General features: G+C 31.7%; 1 long non-coding RNA gene across 1 annotated transcript; it reads right to left on the bottom strand.

Annotated features, from left to right (window-relative positions):
* Positions 1 to 2,971: 2,971 nt before the first annotated feature.
* LOC124366598 lies at positions 2,972 to 7,595 on the bottom strand. The gene is made up of 3 exons (XR_006922835.1): positions 7,526 to 7,595; positions 3,944 to 4,107; positions 2,972 to 3,093 (listed from the first exon to the last, which is right to left on the bottom strand). It is a non-coding gene; the product is annotated as an uncharacterized LOC124366598 (long non-coding RNA).
* Between the last annotated feature and the right edge of the window lie 10,456 nt (positions 7,596 to 18,051).

The raw sequence follows: 18,051 nt of genomic DNA, 5'->3' as shown, positions 1-18,051 counted from the left end.
TGAAGTGATAATGCTCACTTCTGAAATTCATTTGATACCACTGGTCAGTTCCAGATAGTGTTTACACATAAATATTAATTGCACTTCAAACGTTGAAGCATTATACGATATTAATTATTTTAATTGTCAGGACCCAAAGTACAATATGTGATTTTGCTCACATTTACAATTCCATTCCTCTCTTTGACCATTTCCATGTACACCATTCAGAAGTTATCTGTTAACATAAGTTACTAAATATAACATTAGTAGGACCTTCATAAGATAAACTATGTTTAAACTTTTACCTTTATAAACTAAAATTATGCCCTGAAGTTATACTGCTCACTTCATAAATTCATGTAATACTACTGGTCAGTTTCAGGTAGTATTTACAAATATATATATTTGCACTTCAAACGTTAAAGCATTATACAATATTATTTATCTTAATTGCAAGGACGCAAAGTAAGACATGTGATTTTGCTCACATTTACAATTCCATTCCTCTCTTTGACCATTTTCATGTACACCATTCAGAATTTATCTGAATATATAACATTAGTAGGACCTTCTTAAGGTGAACAATGTTAAGACGTTTTACCCTTATAAAACTAAAGTTATGCCATGAAGTGATAATGCTCACTTCATAAATTCATGTAATACCATTGGTCAGTTTCAGGTAGTATTTACAAATAAATATAATTGCACTTCAAACGTTGAAGCATTATACAATATTAATTATCTTAATTGTCAGGACCCAAAGTACAATATGTGATTTTGCTCACGTTTACAATTCTATTCCTCTCTTTGACCATTTCCATGTACACCATTCAAAAGTAATCTGAATTTACAACATTATCAGGATTTTTATAAGGTAAACTATGTTTTAACTTTTACCTTTATAAACTAAAATTATATCATGAATTTATACTGCTCACTTCAGAAATTCATTTAATACCACTGGTCAGTTTCAGGTAGTGTTTACAAATAAATATTAATTGCACTTTAAACGTTGAAGTATTATACAATATTATTTATCTTAACCCTTCAACTGTTGTTCATCAAAATTTTGATGAACAAACATTCCCTTGCATAATCATTCATTACAGTATATTCCGGCAACGTATCGATTCGATTCATGCACCATTGGATTTGGGAAAAAAAAGCCTAAGGAATACTATAGTTTTATTCCTCTTTGTATTGTAGTTGCAACGTACCAAGTTCGTAGTTTGGAACGTAAAAGATGTGACCGCCATGTTGTCGATGCCGTCTGAGTTGTTGATGTGACGAGTCGTGTTTATTAGTAAGTTTTAGTAGGTTTATTTGTGTTTTAGTGTTGTGTTTAGTGTGTGGTGAATTGTTAAATATTGCAGTAGTGCAAATAAATATATTTTAGAATAAATAAATTTCTCGAAAATTTTTCGCAAAAGTTTTGAGTAATGACAAAATGAAACTTTTTTCGACTCTTCAAAAAAAAGTTATGGAATTTATTTTACTACTGCTGTATAGTTTACTTCATTCTGAGTAATAAAATATGCAATATAACATGTATTGAAGTAAAACTGTATTAGTAAAACTTTTTATTAGCAAACTCTTACATATACACCCTATTTTCACAATTTATGCGCATCGCTGCTTTTTGTTATATAGTGTTATTATAGTTTCATAAATTTGTATAATGCTTATGTGTTTCTGAAACTAGAATAAATTTGACACAAAATGGCTATCTCACTTTTATATTTTCTTACTATAACTTGGTTTGCTACGTATGGTCCCCCCCCCAAATTAAAAAAAAAATTTTGAATTTCATGGAAAAAAAAAATTTTTAGTCAACATTTTTTTAAGGCCAAATTTAAATACTAATATTATTATATGTTTAATTCTGAACACAAAAATATATATACTTCTATATATATTACTTTTAATTTATATTTTGTAATAAATTTTTAAAAAAAACCCTTGCACGAGGCTCGAAAACATGCCGCCACTACAGGAAAAAGTTACTGCCAGTTGCTGGGGTTGGAGTTGGAGTTGCAAGGACCCAAAGTAAGACATGTGATTTTGCTCACATTTACAATTCCATTCCTCTCTTTGACCATTTTCATGTACACCATTCAGAAGTAATCTGAATATATAACATTAGTAGGACCTTCATAAGGTAAAAAATGTTAAGACTTTTTACCCTTATAAACTAAAGTTATGCCATGAAGTGATAATGCTCACTTCTGAAATTCATTTGATACCATTGGTCAGTTCCAGGTAGTGTTTACACATAAATATTAATTGCACTTCAAACGTTGAAGCATTATACAATATTAATTATTTTAATTGTCAGGACTCAAAGTACAATATGTGATTTTGCTCACATTTACAATTCCATTCCTCTCTTTCCATGTATACCATTCAGTAGTAATCTGAATTTACAACATTATCAGAATTTTTATAAGGGAAACTATGTTTGTACTTTTACCTTTATAAAGTCATGCCATGAAGCGATACTGCTCACTTCAGAAATTCATTTGATACCACTGGTCAGTTTCAGGTAGTGTTTACAAATATTATAAATGGTCTTCTAAAGTTGAAGCCTTTTAAAACTGTCACTCATTTGACAAGAACAAAAAACAAGTCATGTTATTTGGTCGCATTTTAATTTTTATTTATTTAATTGGCCTTATTATTGTCTAAATAAAATTACACATTGTTAACAGATGTAGTATATTTCAAAACTAAAATCCTTTCTTTCTTATTCATTGTGGTTAATTGTGTAAGAAATAAATGTTATTTTTTTACTTCTTTATACTAAATATTTAATATGTAATACTGCTTAAATCTATGTTCTGTTGATCTTTATGATTAGAGGTAAAAGGACTGTTTACAGCAGTGCGTTGATTATCTGAAACAATTGGTGCAAGATGGTTTTCTTATTATCAAATTAAATATGAACCGTACAAACTGTACAATGAAAAATTCAACAAATAATAAAACAGAACAAATTTAAACTAAAATAAAAAGTTAAACATGTTTGTTTGCTTAGTTTTCTTGCCATGTTGATTGTGCACAGCTCTATGCAGCATGCGTTCCTGCCGGCCCATCCACCCATACCCAGTTCACCTGTAAACAAATATCAATCCTGTTGGTGGTGTAATACAGTATTCATTCAGAAAATTAGCTACTGGTGGCTTTTTTCTATTTTAAATAAAACTCTAGCTGATGCTATCAAAATTTTTACATAATATTTTTATTCAATCGCCTTTGTAATATGATCAGCTCTTGATATCAGCCCATCTTAAATTAACAGGTTTCTAAAATGTTCTCTAAACAGCCTAAATGAAAAAAGGCAGTAAACTTTAAATCTATGGCTGTTCACCATTTTATAACTTTTTTCCTGAATGTAAATAAAAAACACAAAATTTTATTTGTATTGACAATTTTACTATCTACAAATAGGTATATACATATGCTAATATATAAAAATAATATATACAGCAAATTTATTGCACAACGATGTTGGCATGAAAGAGTATTCCACAAAAACAGGAGTGACAATAAATCTTTATGAAACAGCTAAAAGGTTAACATTCCTAATACAAACCATTTTGTCATCAGATAGTTTTAAAATAAGTTAGATGTCTAGACTGATGTACACATACTGGGCAGAAAGAAACCCCTTGCAGATGCAGAAAACAAATATAACAAAACCCTTTGAAAACATTACTGTATTGTTTATGAGGTTGATATTAAGATGTAACTGACAACCTCTTAGTACATACAAAAGCTTAGTTTAAATAGCTTTTTCCTTTTGTTATTTAATAGTAAATATGAATAATTTCAATACCAATCTGACAAGTTTTCATGTATCAAATTATACTATTTTATTCGATTAATTTTATAATTATTTATAGATTTTTCATTACATCTTTTCACAAAGTAAGCATAAAATAAGAGTAACATTAAGAAATACTCAGGAAATAATGAAGGAAGAATAGCTGATACAGCAAGAAGAATAGCTGCTAGCTTCCAGGTCACTGACTGAAGATCTCTGAAGATCTCCTTCACATGGAGGGACAACAGATGAGTAGTTTCAGGAAGTAAGTAAGGAACAGAAGGCAGCATCCCGGCAAGCTCCTGGGCAAAGAATTTATATAAATTTCGACCACAATATTCTCGCCAGTTCACACACTGTTCTCTAATCTAAATAATCAAATTAATGTTAACAACATGCAAGAGGTGGCACCCAAGGGCAAATTGCCGCATTTGTCAAAATCTAAAAGTATTATTATGATTAAACAGATAAGCAACTTGGTAACTCATTCTATCTTCTCATATATTTCTTCGTGATCCCTAATAAAACGTTATTGTCCCCTGCATCCAATTCGGCAAAATTTCCTGATGCAAACATTTAAAATTAGAGATACAATCACTCACTTACAATACATTCACATATTTTCCATATTGTTCTTTTAATTTAATTTTTTTGTACAATCTTCTTTATTTATGCGCTTAAAAAGTACGTACAGAAGTTAGCTCACACGCGACATCCCGCGTAGTGTCAATTTTCCAGTAAATTCAGCAGTACTTTCATGTTTTAATTGACACATTGTTATTTACAGATAATTAAAGTAGTTTATTCTGAGACACAATGGGTCAAACAAATCACTCAGATTTTTTAGAAGATTTCCTATTGAAGAAAAATATAAAATCATATAACAGGAATTATGTTTTGATATAAATAATAGTCTTGTGAAGAATGTACAGCATTCCAATATAAAATTTTACTTCATAATCACTGGTGTATCAAAAAATAAATACAATTTTATTAATTTAATATTTAAGAATTACTAAATATTTATTTCCTATGAATGAGTACAATGAGTCTGTATCGTTTCGTTCCCACGAGAATCTGCAATTACGCGACTCTCCGGAAGTTCACTATCTATGGAATTTCCGGTCCATGAGGGGTTTTAGCAGTGAACGCATGAGCACGCTGTATTTAAAAAGAAAGCACTTTAAGATTGCCTATGATATCGATCTTTCCTCCTACGTATTTAACTATGGTTAATATTTTATGAAATATTGCACTTATTTAGTATATTTTATTAAATTTTTAACAAATGCAATATCGGTCACATAATTCCTTCAACTCTTTAGTCTACAAGGTGTATGCTAGATTGAACAAATTCTCATAAGTGTGTACTCCAATAATAAATTCGAGACACTTGAGGATGGTGTACATCTAAATAGTTAAACTTAATAAATTAATACTGGACCTAAGAAATAATTTGTAAGGTGGTTACTGAATCTCTACATCAAATAGTATTGTTTGTTTAAAATAATGTATAACTTGGGGTATGCTTATGTTAAAATGTATAGCCAAACTCCTTGTAGACCATCCTCCATTAGATGTGAAGACTACCTTAAAAACTATTTCTTTATATCAGGGCAACATCACAAAAAATGATAGTCACTTCAAAACGTAGATTTATAGGCGCAGTAATGATGCACCAAGTTTTATTGTTTTACCCGTAATCCTTAGGGCTAAATCAAGCTTATCAAGGACCCTTTTTACAACCTCTGTGTGGTGTGGTTTGTGTTTGGAATGCAATTGGAAAAGAAATTTCTCACGGTGTCCTTTACAGAAATAAAATTTCATATACTATCTGTTGAGAAATATAAATAAAATTTATCTGAAACTAATTTCACCAAAACCCAATAAACATAGGCTACCAAAATAACTAAAAAGCGTTACTCCAGGCCTCCAGTCTGTAACCTGAATATTAGTGTACCCACACATTTGTTAAAGCAGTAAATAAATAAAATTTGGTTTCAAAAAGCTATTGTAAAATTCTCCTACCAGCATAGTTTGAAGTAGGTAGATTTTGTGACAAATGAATTACGTATTAATAATTGCATACATGATCTATGTGATAACATCCTAAAAGTCATTCATAAGATAATTTTCAAAAACTTAACTGTAGGCTATATTTAAATAATAGTTTACCAGATTACACAATATGTTGGTGTTATTTGAAAATACTAATTAAGTTATGGAGTATCGAAAATGTTAAATACGTTCTACACTAAACTGCAGTGTTCCATAATTGTTCTATTTGCAGCAAATTCTTCAATTTATATATGACAAAAATTTGTTTCACGTTGTAACTGTTTTTCTTTTTGCATTAATAACAATTGCGTTAATATCTCCGTAAAGAAATAAATAGGTAGACCTTTTACAATAACCCAAACAGGAAAACCCTTATTATTTTGATATCGTTACTTCAATGTATGTTTCCAATATCAAAAATTTCTCATTCCCTGTTCATAATTTTTAATCTTGATTTACAAATAGGCAACAGAATATGCTTAATATGTACAAGACAACATATTGGCAGATTGGTCAAGAAAAGGCCGACCAGACGGCGTTATAAACAGGGCCCTAGGGCAGTTACGTTGTTAAATTAAGTTTTATACACCTGAAAGAAGATGGTAGAAATTAATTCTTGAGATGTGGTGATAAACTTTTTGAAACATATCACAATGCGAAATGTCTGAAATTTTATCATCCTTTCAAATTATTCATCATAAATAACCAAATTTAAACAAGTTTAATACCTACTTAGAATTCATTGCAACCTTAAATACACTGCAAATTCTTCTTGAATTACTTCAGTACTACTCATGACTTTTTATTAATGCTGAAAATTTGCTAGGATTTTTATAAACAATACATTTTTGTAGTATGTCCAAAAATAACCAATCATTCCATTTAAACACAATCCAATAAAAACTGTATAATCTTATTTATTAATTTCTTTGGTTTTGATTGCTTTGTATTATTACAGAGAACAGATATTTTAATTTGTAGATTGTGTTGACTTATCACTTATCTTTTTATAAAGGTTTTGAAAATGTAAAGTATTTATTTTTAAATGTTACAAGGAAAAGAAAATGTTATAAAATGCAATTCTCCTAAAAGTATCTATTAGACATAATAGTACTAAATATTAATAAAGCAATACTTTTCTAATAAGGTTTATTTTACTCAAAAATTAAACGGTGGTCATAAATAAATTTTTATACTGGCTGAAATGTTTCTAACATTCTTGTATATGCATATTTAAACCATACGGTATTTTAATATTAATTTTAATTAAAACTAATGTAATTATTTATTTGTGCTTGTTATGAAACCTTTGGTTTTAAAAGGCCTCGTCCAAAAAATAAACCGTATTGAAAAATTATTGTTTTATTAAAATTTGGTACTATTTTTAATTTATTTCCTCAATAGCTCCAAGAGTCTTCAATCTAAGACACATTTTTAAAACTACTAGTCCTTTAACTTTAAAATATTAAATAACGAAAGAGTAAGTCAGACCACATGTTATAATTTCATGTTATTGTACTGAAATTTGTTTAAAAATCTATTAATTATCTATAAATTGAGCTAGTACTAAGTTATATTGGGCTTGACATAAATTAATTTTACATTTATTATTTAAATAAATTTATCTTACTACACTAAGATAAAAATCAATAATTTACTTACCTTGAGATGATCGGACAACGCTGTAAGTACAAAGAAGCATTGAATCTCATGACCCCACTGTGAAATTTAGATGAACGTTTTCCATGTCGTCGGGTAAGATCGCCAGACCACAGGCAAGTTGAAGTCAACAGCGATGAACCAAAACAAGCCCCACCCAACCGTGGTGTGTAACCGCGCTAATAACTGCAACCCAACTATCACAACACAATCGCGCTCGGGCTCAACGACTGACTGTGACTGGTGACTGCTCAAAGCTAACGCCAGCTGTCACCTCACTAAACCTGCGCGTGCCCTACTGCGCGTTTGAAAAGATATCCTTCAGTTCTCTCTCAGTCTCTTTAACTCCGAGATAAGATAATTTCTTGTCTCTCCAGTCAATCTGTGGGCTTAAATAAAACTCATTGTTAATTATTTGTAATAACTTTTCCTTCTATAAAGAATGGCCATTTTGCGTACCTTCTATACTATATTCCATGTTTGACAGGAATTCTAAGTAAAGCACTCCATTTTTCGTAAACTATTATGTATTAAATCTGTAAAAAATTACATGTTATACCTTTATTAGCTTAATATGACTACAAAGTATTTAATTTAAGTATGATTATTGCCTGTGGTAAAACACAATTGTGTGTGGTTATTGTCATATGAAATCTGACTCATCGCATATCTGACTACACAAATTGTAGATTCACAGCAACATATTTCACAGCATTTAAAATAACCACACCGTTCATTGCCTTAATTAATTATGTCTTGATATCATCAAAGGTAATTTAAGAATAATCAGGCTTTCCCTAAACACTCATTTCATCTGTTTTATTGACAATATAATATAACTTGAGTATAAAACCTGTCAGGGAGTTGTATACTACATGCCCTTTTGTCGTCAGATGTTAGATATATTCCACATTGATGTAAGTGAATTATTTTATTAAACAGATAAATGTATCATTCTTCTGCCAATTTCCGGTATATATGATACAAAATACAATAATGAACAAAAACATAAACAAATGTAATAATAAACTAACATAACAAAAATTAATATTTTTATCTGTCTCATTATAGAAATATTGGGTCTTTTGTAGAAGAGGACCGCCAGTCTTGAAATGTTTTCTATGGATACAGGACCAACAAAACCACATTGTACACTCAGTATATACGTATTGGACAAAATTTGAACATATTTTAAAGAAAAAAAAATATGTTAAAAACTGTATAAGGGTTTATTCTTGTGGAGGCCAGAATAGGTTCATGTCCCGCCAGATAGCTTGAAACAGATCGTCATAAGACCCTTGAAACAATATGCCATCGCTATAGAACATATTTCAAGACTGGTGGCACTCTGCTACAAAAGACCCGAAATATTTATTTATTGTGTAGACTATGGTATTTAGATCCAATGCAAAAGCAGTGGTGCATCAAGAAATGTACTCTGAAGGGTGCCTTGAAAACAGTAGAGTAGAGGGTAAAAAAAACTCTATATCAGGGGTCCAGCCACCCCTGGGGAAAGGTTTTGAAACATTAGGTCCTAAAATTAATATTCTATAGTACTTCTCAACTAATAAGAGGAGGTAAAATATCAGCTCAGAACATAAAGTTTTCAATAAAACCTTTCTACCACCAATCACCAGGAAGCTTATATAGGAATAATCTTCTACTACAAGTACAGTTTAATATGAAGTATATGCGACTAAAACAAAATTGAATCATAAAATTAACAAGATACTTAACAAAATAGTTCAGTACAATCACTAAACAAGAGCAAAGCTGCATCTTATGACTTCGGATCAAAAAGTATAGATACCCTTTTAATAACCTTTTTAAAATACTTAAAGTATTTAAGTACTCCGAGGTGAAATAGTAATTGGGTTTATACTGATACTGCCTAAAGAAGTCACGTGCCTTAGTAGATGGCCATGGATCTCGATTGTAGGACTGTAGGTCCACGCCTAGTTTGACGAGAGTGGCTGACGTCACTTTTCTGCAGGGTAGGATAGTTAGTCCACGCCGACACCTGCGGACTAACTGTCCTACTTTTCAAAACTGACCTGGCCGTGCATTAGTTTTTCTACCTACACTTATTCTTTATTCTGGTCAGTGATGTTTCCACTACATTCGCACAGCGTACTGCTAAAGCAGTAAATATTAACAACAGTTTACTCAAGCTATCACATATGAAGTGGATTACTAATAGGGATTATATCTTAACGAATTCCACATAGCATTATATTACTTTCTTATTAATTTGGCATTGTCCTAATGAATCATAAACATCTACAGTAAGTTTGTATTAGTTATTCCTTATATTGGACCATCGTTTGTATAATACTGTATACACCAGTAGACACGTTACTCGTAGTACCTACACGTTAATTGCAATGGATGGTTTATTGTTTTATTAACATTATTAATAGTGAAAATAACCATTTAGTTCATATCTAATATATCATTTTTTAAAGTTGTACCAAATTAAGTTAAATAGATACGAAGAAAAAATATGTTATTACCTTAAATAGTGGCTCTTGGCATATAATCCAAACAGTACACAAAACATCTGCCTACACAGACATACTAACTTACATAATAGTGACCTTATGCCGCTAACGATACGTTTTAAATATCACTCAAACAGGAATTCGATGAACAGCTAAAAAATTTGTCTAGTTTCATTCAAACTTCCAATTGGCTATTCATCGCTATATATCGCTGCGAAAAAAATTAACGTTATTTCAAATAGTGATCCCGGAACGACAGGAGATAACATGTTTAATTACTATCAGTTATAAGGACCTCGAACGCTCTAAATTATTAAATTTATTCTTAAACCCTATTAGTTTTATTCCCCTTTAAAATAAACCATTAACCATTAAAAGTTTTAAAATTTAGTGTTTAATTAATAAAAAAGCCCTAGTTAATTGCTTTGTTTTTTCGAACAAGGTATATACAAACTTCTAAGAAGCCTACTTCTGTCAAAAGTCAAATAAACTATGCGTTTTATAACTATACAAAAGTTATATAGTACATTCTTTTGATGTCTGCATACAGTACTCATCATGCATACTCAATATTTACTAAAGTGTACAGTTAAAAGTAGACTTTTAATAAAACTTGTAGTTTATTTATCTAAATATTTGTCTTACTTGTGCTCAACAGTGGTCACAAAAAAGTTTGAAATGAGAAGTGTTGTTATTATCAAGCTTACTCTATGCTTTCATGACTAAATGTAAGGTAATTTATGATTGTGCTACTATAAAACAATGTTTACACAGAACAATTGACTAAAGTTAAGAGGCTCTTAGACTATTATATAAATGTCTTGTTCTCTTTACGTGATTTTTCTGTGCATTCTTACGATATTTTAATCGTTGTTCTCCTAGTCGGAGCGAAAACGTATCCAATAAAGCAAAGACCACTATAATCGTTACAGACATTCTTAAGTTAGAAATGGCGTAAACTAACCTGACTTTATTTTATGTATATAATTTTGTTTCATTCTTTTTGCAGCTGTCTTATGTAGTGTACTGAAAACTATTTAGCAGATATAGAGTTTAGATGTCGAAACATCCATTCAAGTGCTACAGTGTGATTACGACGATCCCTTGTCAACCCCTCATCAAAAGAAACTCGTGAGTCGGACAGTGGGTCCCAGGTTGGGACCGTGGACTAACTGTCCACCCCTCAAGAAGTAGGTAAGAAATGCTTCCGGCAGTTTTATGACGTGGACCTACAGTCCGTTTACCATAGTGCTCAGCGTTCAATTTCTGTCAATCTTCGCTATGAATTCGAGCCTTTCGACTAGCCACTTTTCGAATACGAAAAAATATGATATTCCCACTATAACCGGCTTATCAACAATAACCCAAATTGTTTTTTTTATTTGCTTTGTGCTAATAGCGTGTAATAACCCGCTAAGGTACAAGTCACATTAACAAAATCTTCAGATTTTCCCACCTGTTAACCCAAATTTAAAATAACTCTGTAACCTGATTTTTTACTACACAACAATTTGCAAAACATCTGTGTTTTGTGCAGGTGTAGGCCTGTACAGAATATCATAAACCTTTCAATATTAGTAAACAATAGAATCATAACAAAGGCAATAAACCCTAGGTTTAATTAAAAAATTACCGTGCGGTAAGTGTAGAACGTACTCAACGAAATTTTAAGCGATAGCCTACAGTAAGTTTATACGCGTGGGAAAGGAAAGGAACTTCCGGTGTTGGGCGCTCCCGTTGAAGCCTCCTTAGAATATTTGGTAGACTATACAGGTTAAAAACGTTATCCATTAAAATTGGCAACTCAGAGTAACAACTCAAGTCATCAGTTACGCAATTGTGTACTTTGAAAAATATTGCATACACAATTAGTTCCCATCAAACGCAATCAAATCGGTTACAATTTTAGTCTGAATAGAAATATGTTTAGCGATGAACTGACCTATATGAAATTATTTATGGCTTTTGCTTAACATAGACATTTATTTAAATGCACATATTCTTATAATCTTGTTATGTTAATTTGTATTCCTTACCAAAACTCTAAAGCCAGTAAATCCGTATTTGAAGATAACCTATTAACCAGATTAAAAGCAATAGAGTATACGAAATGAGTCTAAACGTCATGGTTGAGGTGGGCCGCTGGAGAGTTTTATCTGGTTCAAGAATGTTAAGAAGTTCTAAAAAAGGAACCGGGCCAAAGGAACTTGGGTGACAAAGTGCTCAAAACTCTTCCAGCCCGCACGGTACTAGACAAGAAAACACGTCTCACTAAACCTGCCGATCAAACATTTAAATGCAATTTTCAAATTTATTCAACGTTATATAAGGTTAAATTGAGAGGCTTATATTACTAAGTAAAAAGGTAAACATGATACATTAATAACGATATAGATATTTGCCTGTCTAGGCCCTCTTTCCTCCTTATAACTTAGATAGGTTGTAAAACAATAACGTGTAATTTGATTTAAAATATTTTTTATAATTAATCCACCGTTTTCTATTATACTTTGTTAGTTGAGTACAATGTCATGGGTGAAATGGAACGAATCAAATTTGATAGAGAACGTTTCATCGTTATCTATCTGTGAGATCTGTGGACTGTGTGAAGTCAGCTGTAGGCTACCCGGAAACTGCCTTAGCTTTGTGCTATTTTTATACTACTCCTCATCTAGCAGATTTCTGTACTGTTTTATAGATGGATATTGTTTATCATTTTAATAGTTTATTTTGGTTATGTGTACTTAATTGTAAAAACACTCCATTGAAAGCGTCAGCAAGTAGTTTTGTCATTTGAAAGTAACCAGATAATTTTAAAATGTTCATTGTCACACTAGTCACAGTTTATAAGAAATTTGTATCTTTGATTCTTTATTTTAATCTACCTATATACAACATTATACATTGAAATAAAGGTAGTTTACCCGAGGAATAAATAACATTATGTTAACAATTCATGTAAATTTATTATTCTCGTTTAGAAGTTCATCATTAATATAAAAATTAAAACACTTTTAACTTTATACACAAAATTTTATAAACAGTTCTGATAGTTATATTAGCAATAAAATAGACACTTTTAGAAAACAATCTGATTTCAGGAGTAGGATAAACTCAAACAATATAAATATTCGGCGAGGACTTCCTTGAGCCTGGCAGGCTCACGGCTCGAACCGAGGGGCGAGGGAGTGTTGGTTTTATTGCACCCTCGTCACATTTGAGACAATGGGTCATTGACAGGTGCAACATGCTATGGAGGACCTCCCGTCGTGGGGGTTCACAGCACCTAATCTAATAGCACCTAATCTCACAGCACCTAAAATTTAACCGTCTAATAGCACCGATTCTCATAGCACCTAATATTATAGTACCTAATCTCACAGCACCTAAGGAAATGCCCGAGAGTCGCACGGCACCTAAAGATCGTGCTGGAGTTTTATAGCACCTAATATCACACCACCTAAAAGGGAGTGGTGGGGATCGCCGGAGGGGTAGGCCGCCACCACTGTCCGTGGCCACTGGCCAGTGGGCGACCGTCCGTTGAGTCGCGTGGTTAGGGGAGAGCTCTGAGTTGGTTATTGACACGTGCTGTGCGGGTTGCATTAACGCGCTCGCTGGAAGAATTGAAGGCGGTGGACGTTTCGTTTAGGAATTTATATTATGACATATTATGTTATTTTTACCGGATCCCGGCGACCTCTCTCACACACACTAAACATCTCACTTAAAACGTCTACCACATTAAAATATACCCCTTTATTACATCTGAAAAAGTTTGACGGCTTAGGTAGTATTAATCTATATATTATAGCGAAAGTGAGATATTTTAGATATGTTTATTGATTGTGATAATCAAAAATATGAAGAAAAACAAAGTTTTCTTTTAAATTTAAGCTTTCTCCAATTTAACTCCTCCTAATTCAAAAATAATTACAGTTAAAAATATAATAATATCATTTGTTGTATGTCTCTTAAAGAACGACATACGGATAATTCAGAGTTCTAAGTTAATAATTAAAGGCGTAACAAGTTTTTTGGGAAACTCATTAGACTTTTATTTATTTATAAATCACGCAATGCTTATTACTAATAGTCTTTACTTATAAGTGAGGGTGCAGAACACGCGAGGTACACAGTAACTGTGCCGGAACCTTAATACATTATGGCTTAATGAAACACACATACCAACTTGCCCCGTGTGCCAAAATCACAAAATAAAATATCGACAGTTTTATTTTCACACAAACCACAACAGGAAAATGTTTAAATTAGGCTTGTATGATTCTGCTAAATATATTAATTTAAGGAAAGGCAATTACATTATCCATTTACCCAAAACAAACATTTAATTAAACTTATATTTGTAAATTCAATAACGGATAATTTGAGGGAAATTAATATTCCTCAAAGCGAAGCGGCCGAATACCTTCCATAATCCTATCACCATCGTCTTTGTTATCGGTGTTATATTTTCACTGTTTACCTCATGTTCACTGACACAGTCTTCCGACGAGTTTCTGTCCCTCAGTCAAAATATTAGTAGTCTCTCTACAGCCTCCCCCAGCAATCATTCATTGGTTCAAGCGTTATCTATAACTATTTTTATATTCTCTACAACTTTCATCCAACAATCAGGCGTAGTCTTTTCCAAAGCTTCTTTACAAATTTTGTGATAGAATTAATAGTGAACGACTTATTATTTTTGCGATATGTAAATTAATTTAAGCCCATATTAGTTCAATCGCGTGGAGCTTGACTGTCACTAGAAGTTCAACTTTTTCATGTCTGAACTAAAGTGACTCCTTTCTAGTAAACCATCCTGTAATTTCTGCCTTATATCTTTTGCTCATAGGTGCTTTAAATATTTATTTTGAATTATACAGTGTATTATACATAGCAATAACTACATCTTTCATTAATATAATCCACCCATAGGGGTAGAAATGGACTTGGAATTCTTAGAAGACCTTCCCTATGTCCTATGTACATAAAATGTGGCACACACATGCCTCATAACTTTCACAGAAAATCAATAGCGTCTTTATGAAGATTAACTATTATAGCGACTGAAATATAAAATTTCAAACCCTAGAAAAAGTATATTATTATTTTTCATCTTCCCGCTATCCGAAAAAAGTTTAAATTTCACACACACACACACACACACACACACAGAGTTCTCGTCATATAAATTGATTATACAACGTATGTTAAAGAAGATAAACCTAGATTACTCGTTTTCATGGAAGTAGTACCCGCTATAAAAAACTACGTTTTGCTTTGTAAACTTCCCTTCCTTACTTGTAAACTTCCTTTGTAAACTTGGGGAGCCCATTGTCTTGATAATGTTTTTTAGTCTGCCTAGATCAGGTTATTTCATGCAACATCTTTATTTTTCTTTCTCGGATCGTAATGGGTTTGTTTTAAAAAGTCCAAAAGAATACTTTGTCTGGAACATCTAAAACCTTGCTAAATCCAAAAGTACAAGTGACACATTTTATTTTAATCTTTCAAGAATCCTCTATTGATGATCTGACAAACCATTTGTTTTTACATGATTGGAATGTCGTACTTAGTAATGGAAGAGTATTCTCTACCTAAAAACTCGTTCATGCATATTTCTCCATTTCAGTTCATAAATAAACATTTTACTCTACAGTGAAAAAACAACGTTCCACAGTTAGTGAGATTAAAGGTCGAAATCAAAATTATTGGTATAGTGGGGAACTGGACCAAATTAAAGAATTTTTTTTTTTTTTTAGAAATTGACAAAACTTTCTACTAGTGACAGGCTTCGTGTTAACTATTTAAATCTCTAGAAATGTTATAAAAAGTCCGTAGAAGATGCGAACTCACAATGTCGCAAAAATATAAAATAGCAGTAACCAATATAAGGCCTGGGGAGAGGTTTTTAACGCCAGTATAAGGCGTTTTCGGTGCAGATAAACGAAAATACAAACATTTAGAATCTCAATCGACATTATCAATAAATATCACTCCAGGTAACTTAAACCATTTGTTTTATCAATTCGGTTAACACCAAATAAAGGGTAGTATCATAAAGCCTCATGTTAATAGAATGAACTTAATAAGAAATTACCATATTTTGAAAGAAAAACATTTATCTTTGTAGAAGTCTCAATTGATGAGGTCATTAAAGCTGTCAAAAGAGTTAAAGACTCAGAACGCAAAGACATTTATAACAAATCTAACAATATATTTTAACGAATTTACCATACGTTTTTGAACCCATTAACTATATGTATATCTGCCCGATTCTTAAGAAAGGGTCTAGGAGTTTCCCTGAGAGCTATTGCCCAGTATAAATTTTACCTGTCCTGTAATAACAGAAAACTGTTTTACATGATGAACCTTTTGCGTATCTGGAAAATAACATCAATCTAAATTTATTACAATAGAAGAGGTAAATACACCATTGATGCAATTTATTCACTAATTAAGGAGGTCCTAAACACTTTTGACATTAAAGCCTTTGCTCAGGTAACATATTTTTGACTTGAGCAGGGCCTTAAAACTTAACTATTACGGTATTAATGGGAATCCGGCTTTAAAGAGTTCTTTAAAGACTATTTATCTAACCGCAGGCGAAAAGTTTGTTTCTATTAATGGAAATCGGTCCAACAATTTGGTGATCGGGATTGTTTGTACCTAAGGGTCAGTCCTGGGCCCTATTATGTTTTTATTATATATAAATTAATTTCCTACCGTTGTTAGGTTAAAATCTCTTTTATATGCTAACGACACAACTCTTTAGAATATCCGTTCAAACTTTGACAAACTACAAGTTCTTGTCATTGAATCAGTTAAGAAAGCCTCAGTGTTGTTTAGATCAAATGGATCTTTACTAAATGAAGTCAAAACTCAAAACATTTTGTTTACTTTACGACAAACCCCTACAATTGATACACCAAATTATTTCTTTTCTTGTGCTAAATTTCTAGGAATATTTTGGTAGAGTAATTTTTTTACTTAGACGTATTATAAATTGTGTTACTGAAAAATATTTTAAATCTGCATACTATGCCTATTTTTAATCAATAACAAGGTATGGCCTAAAATTATTGGGTAATAGCGCCATAATTAATGAAATCATCCTGAAAAACAAAGCTATCAGAATAATAACAAAATCACAACCACTAGAACACTGTGATCCACTTTTTATTAAGCTTTGGTGGAAACTTCTATAAATTTATATATTTTTGACTCAGTATTGTATATTACAAAAAACATGTCATCATTAATTTTGACTAGCAACTTGCATAATTATAATAGCAGAAATAAATATAATATTGTTATTGAGCATTGCAGATTAAACAAAAAACAAAATAGGCATGTTATAATTACTCAGAAAACAAATTGCAATTTTGTTGTATTTTTCACGGGGCACTCCTGCTGCGTGCCTCGTAACTGTGCAGTGTGCCTGATTCAAAGGTCTACACATGTGGTCTTTCCTTGTGCCTTGTGCCAGTGCACTGAGTGCTGAGACACACTGCATGGTTGCCAGGTTTAATATCCAATGCCCGTTATGTAGGCAAGTGAGCCAGGCAATAATTAGAGTTTATTTCTGATAATTATAATTTTTTATATACAATAAAAAACCGAGATTGAAAGCCTATTTTTGTTCTATGTTATAAAATTTTATTTCTTTCCTATGTAATACATCCTGTATAAATAGATTACAATGAAATTGATATGTTATTAATAGTATCATATGGAACAGAAGTTATTAAGAAGTATTGAGATTGCGTCCTAAACAATTAATAACTTTTGATCCTCAAAAATCAGGAAGATTAATTTTAACAACAATCAGTCTACAAGTATACAGTAAGGCTTCAGAAGACCCATATAACATGACATACAGTGCAAGACGACAACATCAAAACGTATATTAACACTTTTGACAGAGTAGTCGATCTCACTCAGTATATACCAGCAACAAAAGTGTTAATATACGTTTTGATGTTGACGTCTTGCACTGTATGTCATGTTATATGGGTCTTCTGAAGC

This window comes from Homalodisca vitripennis, chromosome 7 (assembly GCF_021130785.1).
Source record: "Homalodisca vitripennis isolate AUS2020 chromosome 7, UT_GWSS_2.1, whole genome shotgun sequence".
Taxonomy (NCBI): Eukaryota; Metazoa; Arthropoda; class Insecta; order Hemiptera; family Cicadellidae; genus Homalodisca; species Homalodisca vitripennis.
Note: the sequence above shows the minus strand (reverse complement) of the source record. Positions and strands in the feature narration are given on the sequence as shown.